This window comes from Strongylocentrotus purpuratus, unplaced genomic scaffold, assembly GCF_000002235.5.
Source record: "Strongylocentrotus purpuratus isolate Spur 01 unplaced genomic scaffold, Spur_5.0 spur5_scaffold_15, whole genome shotgun sequence".
Lineage (NCBI taxonomy): Eukaryota > Metazoa > Echinodermata > Echinoidea > Camarodonta > Strongylocentrotidae > Strongylocentrotus > Strongylocentrotus purpuratus.
Window position 1 is genome coordinate 25,574,803 of NW_022145600.1, and position 8,122 is coordinate 25,582,924.

Sequence of the window (8,122 nt, forward strand, 5' to 3'; positions counted from 1 at the left end):
ATTCATTTAAAATTGCCTTTAACACAACTCTGAATAGGCCTATTTTACTTTATTTCTCTTCTTTATTTTGTCCACCCTTCACTAATCATTTTCTTGCACAAATTGATTTTTTGCACAGTTTATAAAAGGGTTAACAAAATATCCACGCATACTAGTCTTGTTTAAAGGCGAACTTTTTCATCCTTCACATCATCCTTCACATGTTTTCAAAATTTTTACAAATTTTTAATCTAGTGAAAACAAATTATGACCTGACAGAAATTTCATTTTCAATGGGTATATCAAGTTTTCGATTCCTTTTGTGGACCCAGAATCTATATCTGATCATGACTTGTGTTCAAACACATTATGTATGCATGATGCCGAAACATAAGCATAAGAACTAAATAGATATAGAACAAATATCATTAAAATACACGCTATTATTTAACTGTTGTTTGACAACTATATTTCTCGAACAATATCCCTTCTTTATTTTAGAAAGAGTTTTCCATAAATACCGTCACATCCAATTTCATCTGAGAAGTCAGGGCAGTCAACAATCCCATCACATCTTGCACTGACCCGGATGTATTGATGACCAGAGTGACAGTAGAAATCCTCTCCCGTTGTGTCAACCATTGGTGTTTCTATAGACATAACCAAGCACGAACGGAAATACTAGTACATGTAGATGAAACATTGATCATGTCTTTTTGTGCAGGCGCGATGGCTTAGTGGTTTAGAAATGGTCTCGTAACCGGGATGTCCCGGGTTCGAAACTAAGTCGATATGCTAGTGCCCTTTGGAAAGGCGTTAATCCTCATTATCAAGTCACTTGGAGAGATTTCAAAGCCGTTGGTCCCCTGGTTGCTTATTTACGAGCAAACACATGTTTTATCAACGGTCAGGTCAAACAAACCATAAACCCGTGTGTATAAGGGAGAATTTAATTTATTCGTGCTCAGCAGTGGTGAACCGGGCCGGTTGCTACCAGCCAATGATGGCGTGAGCTCAGGCTGGGCTGGTGAGCATAATTATGAGTTTGTTGATAACGCCATCTTCTACGGCTTGAATCAAGTGTTTAGGGAAATTATAAAGGACCGTGCAGATTCTGGACTACTTCCTAGTAGGTATTTAATCATGCAAAAGACATGCACCCGTGCTCTTACCATTGGTATCTATATCGTATGACGTAAACTCCATGACAAAGCCCCGGTGCTGCTCAATGACGTCACTACAGAAGCTGACCACCGTAGATCCTCCCGGTAGGATAAGTGACGTCACAGAACTACTAGCCAATGAGAGGTTCGTAGCAGTCATCCCATCAGTTGACACGTGATGAATATGCACCGTATCCCAGATATGTTCAATATCTAGTATTTTGACGTCAATCACTACCTGCGCACAAATTAAAATCACGTGCTTGTTTAAATCATTCATTTCGCCAAGTCTAATCTTTAGACATTTTAAATAATAAGTTATTACAGTGCTTATATAGCGCCTAACACTTACTTTGTCAAAAGTCTGTAAGCGCTCTACAATAATACAGCATAATAAGTGATATCATATATGTACTAGATTTTAATAAAAACGATTGTATAGATGATGTGCCCATCATTATACATCATGACCATTACTGATAACTGCTGCACGCATGGGCGCGCGTATGAGGGGGGGGGGAGATGCCTTTAGCCCGCACATCATTTCGCCGTTCTATCATTCGATATGTCACACAAAATTTCTCAGAAAATATGACAATTACTGACAGACCTAAAAGCTGTCGATTAGAGCACGCAGGTTGCAGGAATAATAAGAGTTTCGAAATTGGGGGATGGGGGATGATGCAGCCCTCAGCCCCTGCTACTTATGACTATGGTTTCACAACAGGCGAAGCTGATTTGTGCAATGATGAATTTGTTCTTAAAGCTGCACGTGACCAGAATTCCGAAAAGTAAGGTAAATGATATTTTTACCCATTTACATTCAAGTTCAGCTGGCTACATTTAGTAAACATTCCGTTTGAGCAAAATAACATGCTTACTGTTTTCTCACAATTGAGGCTCAATTTGGGGTTACACAACCAATTAAATATTCTATGAAGTTCAGAATTTAATACGGACTCTATGGTTGAGGACGTTTCTGTGTAAGAGATAAATTACTGTTTCATCAGCATTTAAGGGAACAGAGCATTTCTTTAGATGTTTTACAATTTCATCAATGTAAATTATAAACATCGGGTCCAACATAGATCCTTGGGGAACCCCGTAATCTATATTCGACTCTGATGATGTAGATGAGCTAAATTTGGTACATATACGACGACCTTTTAAGTAACTAGGAAACCATGATAAACAATCAGTTGATACACCACCCATCATGCGCGTACGCAGGCGGGGGGTTGAACCCCCCCCCCTTCATTTTTGTATGTGTATTTGGAGCAAACCACCAACCCCCTCTCCCCCCCCCCGCCCCCTTTTATGTGTGTTTTTTTTTTTTTTTTTTTTTTTTTTTTATTTAAAAAATAAAATAAAATTATGCCACTCGCTGACCTAAAAAAGGTGGACGACTGGCCGAGTCGTTGCAATTTTTTTTGTCCTGAAATTTGAACACTTGGCCGATCGATAATTCGTTCCGTTGGTGGGGGGGGGGGGGCGGGGGGCGGGGGGAGGTCACCTTTTTTGGTCACCCCTAAGCACAACAAAAACCTGAGGGGGCGGGGGTTTCCTCCAAAACACACACACACTTTTTTTTTGAGGGGGAGTTCAACCCCCAACCCCTCCCCCTTGCGTATGCGCCTGAATCTTTGTCACATAGTATGCTCATGCACCGGCTCTGTAGTCATCTCATGTACAGCCTACTTGGCTCGTAGATTATAGATCGTTTTCCAGAATGTTCGTTATTTCTGAAGGTTCGTTTTTTCGACATTTATATAGCACCCTTTATCAATGTGTTTGTTTGTTGGAAGTTTCTAAGCTTCGGAACAACGAACCCTATAATAAACGACGTAAGAGCCAAATATGAATATTGAGAGTGCATTTGCATATTAATGAGAAAACGAAATTAAGTCATTGATTTCATAATGACATGGCTTTTGTTGAATAATATAAAGTGATCGTTATAGGATTAAGATGTTGGCAGATGAGGCTTAACGTACCAGTGAAACGGTTACTTTGCTTATTTCTGTAGCCCTCCTGCATCTAATGTATGTTAATCATGTATTCAATATATTTGTTTAAATTCTTTTATTAACTGTATAAAATTATATACACTTAAAATATTGTATCAAACCATATTATGTTCATGAAAATGTATGATGAAAAAAAAGAAAAAAAGATGCATAAACCAATAAATCAAATCAAATCAAATCAAATTACTCGGGGTATAAACTCGGGAAATAAAGTAAAATACGCCTTAACAAATACCGAGCGTCGAGACACACCACCTCAATACTGACAACATAATTAGAAACGATAAAAGAGTATGCCTACCATCTGATCAGCGTCGGTCACAACTTTCCACTCTATCTGGGAGTCAGAAGGATAGATACCGGGATGGTCGGGTGAGACCAGGGTTGTGATATAGGTGCCATCGTAGTTGGTGTGTAGACCGAGCGAACCTGGTCGGAGAGAGGGGAAGAGTTGAACACATAAATCGTCAACTAATGGTGAAGTAGATTGAAATGGGTTCTTTTTGTCTTTATTTTCAGTGCATGAAATATAAACTATGAAATGATTTTAAAATTTACCGACAGCTACTAATCCCTCATTTATTTTCACGTAATGTTGGATATTTTCATCAGATTCCATAAAAGAGTATTGACATCATCCGGTATATATTTGTTTCTAAGTGGTCTACATTTACAACATTATGTATCATCATTGTTATAAAGATTGATGACGATGAGGATGGCATGGGTGGTGATGACAAAAATGTACATCTACATCACCATGCAAGCCGACACTTACAAGCAGCATCTAAATGAACATGAATTCATCACGTACGGAATTCACTGTTAAAAATGTAAAACAAGGACGTAAAAAATATTTGGCTTTCGTGAAAAGCAAGAAACCTCATCACATACAATTAACCAGTAATTGAAATTGTTTTCTTCTTCATTTTTTTTATTTTTTTATTTATTTATTTTTTATTTTTTATTTTTTTTTTTGGGGGGGGAGTAATCTTTAATGCCAAACAAACCATTTTATGCATTTGCAAGGATCAAAATGCGTCCCGTTGCCAGTTGGTCTTTTCAGCTTTTTTCAGTACGTAATTCTGTATTTATTAAACTTGCCATTTTTATTTTTCTATGTCAAATGAGCATTCTTAAACTCATTTTGAAGCCCATCTGTACTAGTTTACAGGAGGGATTAGACCACCCTGCAAGGTCACTGGAAAGGTGGTTATCTCATCAAATCAGCTCCCTGTTAACATAAGACAAAGAGAATCATGGGGTACCGGACCAATGGTCGCTGATTAGGCATTGTTTGCTATATAGAGGGCGCAAGTAGCTATAGGTAGTACAATGGAGATTTAAAAGGTGCTGTATTTCAAAGCCAAAAATACTTTCTGTGCTGGTCTTGGTATTCATTGTACTTTAAACTAGTTTTTTACCATATGAAAGTGTTTTATAGACTTTGTTTGTTTAAATGCTTGACATCCCAATGATTTTTTTTTTTAAGGAAAAATAATCATTTAAAAAAAATGAAAAAAAGACACACAATTTTTTTTTACTTGGCCTAAGTGGTAACGAATTATATATCGTCAGAGGACAAGGACTGGGTCTCTTAGACAATAAGTCAAGAATTCCAGTATATCAAGCATACTAAAGGTATTGCAAGTTTTGATATGGGGTCATGGGTTCAAATGAACATATTGGAACCATATGCGATTCTACAATATTCAGTGATCGTTGACGCAGTTGAAATCGAGTCTAAAGTGATGACATTGTAGATAACAAACTCTTTTCGTTGTATAGCTCGCTCTCCAGATCAAGATATTAATTTAGGTATCAAACAATGTTTCTTGTCTAAAATCGACCAATTGGCTATTCCCATTGGGACATTATGTACTACAACTACATATTCTGAGATTTTCATGGTCGCAGCTACCATTGTATGGCCGTAGGTGTTATTTGAAAATATCGAAATTTACCGGAGTACCGGTAAATTTTGATATTCAATTTTTCTCGAAAGCAGACGTATTTTAGGGGCTATTTTTTTTTAATGCTTATAATACTTCACAGGGCCTTCTAAATATTTCAAAATTGTAAAAAATCACTATCAAGCCAATTTTCAAAATTTCCCAAAACTTTGTATCACCTTTAATGATAAGAATCGTTGGTAAATTGATTTAAATACTTGTATTTCTTCATAGCCGCATTTAATATTTGAATAACAAAAGAAAACTATTGTCTTCGGGTTTTTTAACATTTACCATGTTCAGTGGCGCAGCTATAGGTGGACATAAGGAGTCCAAAAATATACTTTCCTGATCTTAAATAGTGCGAGCGAGTGAAGTGAGCTATCGAAACAAATTATTTATTTTAAGATGAAATTAAAACAAAATATATATATTTGGACATCTCTTTGCCAGAAATCACACTGATTTATCAATTCTGCGAGAAATGAAGCAAACGAGGACTGAGGTAAAACGACAATAGTTTTGGTATAAATTTGATTTCGATGTAAAAAATACAATACATGACTTCATATTCGGGGGCCATGCTGCCCGAAACATGACGATATTCTGACAGCGAAGTGCCCCAGTATCATCATATCTTTCAAAAATGGATATTCATGGATTTTGCCGCCTGAAACTAACCCGTTTCTAAATTTAGCGAGTGAGCGAGACAAGGGAGAAAAAAATGCACTTTACTATTTCTGAAATCTTGTGTTGAACACAAGATTTCAAAGATAGTAAAGTGTATTTAAGAGGAACTTCGTCTTTAAAATACTAAATGAGATATCTCTATAGCGGATATTTGGACATCTTGCATTTTCTGATAGGTCATACATGAATTGGACGTCATTCCAAAATATATTTTTTGATTTATGTACAAATATTCTCGCGGCATCCCGATTGAAAAACGCTGTATTAGATGGTCACATTTTGAGGGGACAGAACGACTAAAGGCAGAAGGGGGAAATATTCCTTACCCGTTTAGGGAGGGAAATGTTTGCATTTGAAAGTGCAACGGATACAGATACATACTATCTCTGTCTCTTTTCCCGTTTGTCTTCTCCGTTTCCCTTTCGTCTCGGCTGTACGCTACATTAAGGACGTAGATCGGATCCTCCCAAAGTATTTTCGATAATCGTCTAATGCACCTGTTGCAACATATTTATTTTAAGACATATCATGTTAACCCTACGTTCCTGATTCACATAATATTAATATCTTTGAAGAGGGTTTTCCAGCTCCTTATATTATTTCACTTTCTTTTTCCTTATCCTTCATCTCTGATCCCCCGCTCTCGATTGCGGGCACGCCCTCGCCCCCACGTACATAAGCCACTGTACATCGCTTTAACCTTTCACTTGCCTACTTCACAAATTATAACTTTCGCTGAGTAGCTGTAGCCCCAATTATTGGGCATGAATCAACAATACAATGAGCCCAATATATTGTAAATGCACGATGTAATTGTCTTGATAAAGACCTTACTATGTTATATCATTTATTTGAAGAATAATGAAGCATGTGAAAAATCTCAGAATGTGAAGAGAGAGAGAGCAAGAAAGGATTAGTTTTAAAAATAAACCGTCCACACAAGTTTCATAACACAAACTTGCATGTTGTAGAGTTTTTCGAGAGCGCAGTCCTCTTATAATGGCTTACAAAGGGTTAGAATAATAGAAAGCTACTTATATCGGAGAAATTGTTTACTCTTACCTGATGCGTTCAAAATGAAGACACACATAAGAAAAGAAGTCAACTCCATCCTCCTCAGATCCCCGATACTCTCTTCCTTTTCTGCTCCGGAGCTGCATGCACTCTTTAAAAGGAGACGGTACAGCTGATCAAAGAAGAACTGAGAAGCTCTGTGTCACATCGTATATCATCTAAGCTTTTATACTTTTCTTTTCTAATCATAAGACTGACTTGCTGTCTCGCTATTCGTCAACGCTCTAACCGGTTCGCTTTGATTGGATATTATGTAATTTTGTTCATCTTACGTGAGAGCGTTATTTAATATTCCATGCTTGTAGTAGGCGGTACGGCCAACCATCCGTCTTCATAAATATCGAATATTAAATATCATAAATACCAAAAGTTACCTTCATGAAATAATAATTCACTCAGCTTAAGGAAATTAGTGGAATTTTTTTTATTCAAAGTTTTTTTTGTGTCAATTTTCCATTTTGCTAGATTCACGAAAGAACCGATTTTGTTTATGTTTTTTGTCGAGTCTGTTACTAACCTTAGCGCATTTGGTTTAATAGTGAGCCTAGGGTGTTGTCCTGTAACTTTATTTGAACTGCACGCAAAGTAAATGTTTTTCCCCTGATAATATGGCTAGCATATATTTACATAGATTCCATGACACCAAAGATATACATTTTCACAAACATTTTCATACATTTTACTTTTATACAGAATTTGATATTTGCATTTTCGGGAATTTCATTTTCGCCTCTTATTCAAAACGCTTAATTCAATTCAATTCACATTCAAAGTTTATTTAACACTCTTTATAAATTAAAAAAAAAATACAAATACAGAATGGAATGATAAAAACAAAAACAAGAAAGTGATACAAATTGCAATGGTCATTTTGGATAGGCAGAAAGGAGGAGTTCTTACCCTTATAATGCTTAGGCCAATAGAAGTGAAAGTATTTCTTAAAATGCTACTGAAAGTGATAGATAGAGTCAGTGTAGCATCTTTCGTAGGAATTCAAATTGATGAAACTTTGATGTGGAAAGAGCAAATTCAGAACGTTAATAAGTGTATACGGAGAAAGATTGGACTCCTGTGTATTAAAGTTGAGGAACTATGTGCCTAAGCACATTCTAATGCTCTTGTATAAATCCTTTATCCAGCCGCACATACTTTATGGTATTGAAGTTTGGGGAAGTTGCTATAAAAGTCATTTAAATTGCATACTATTGGCACAGAAAATGGCCATGCGTGTGATAAC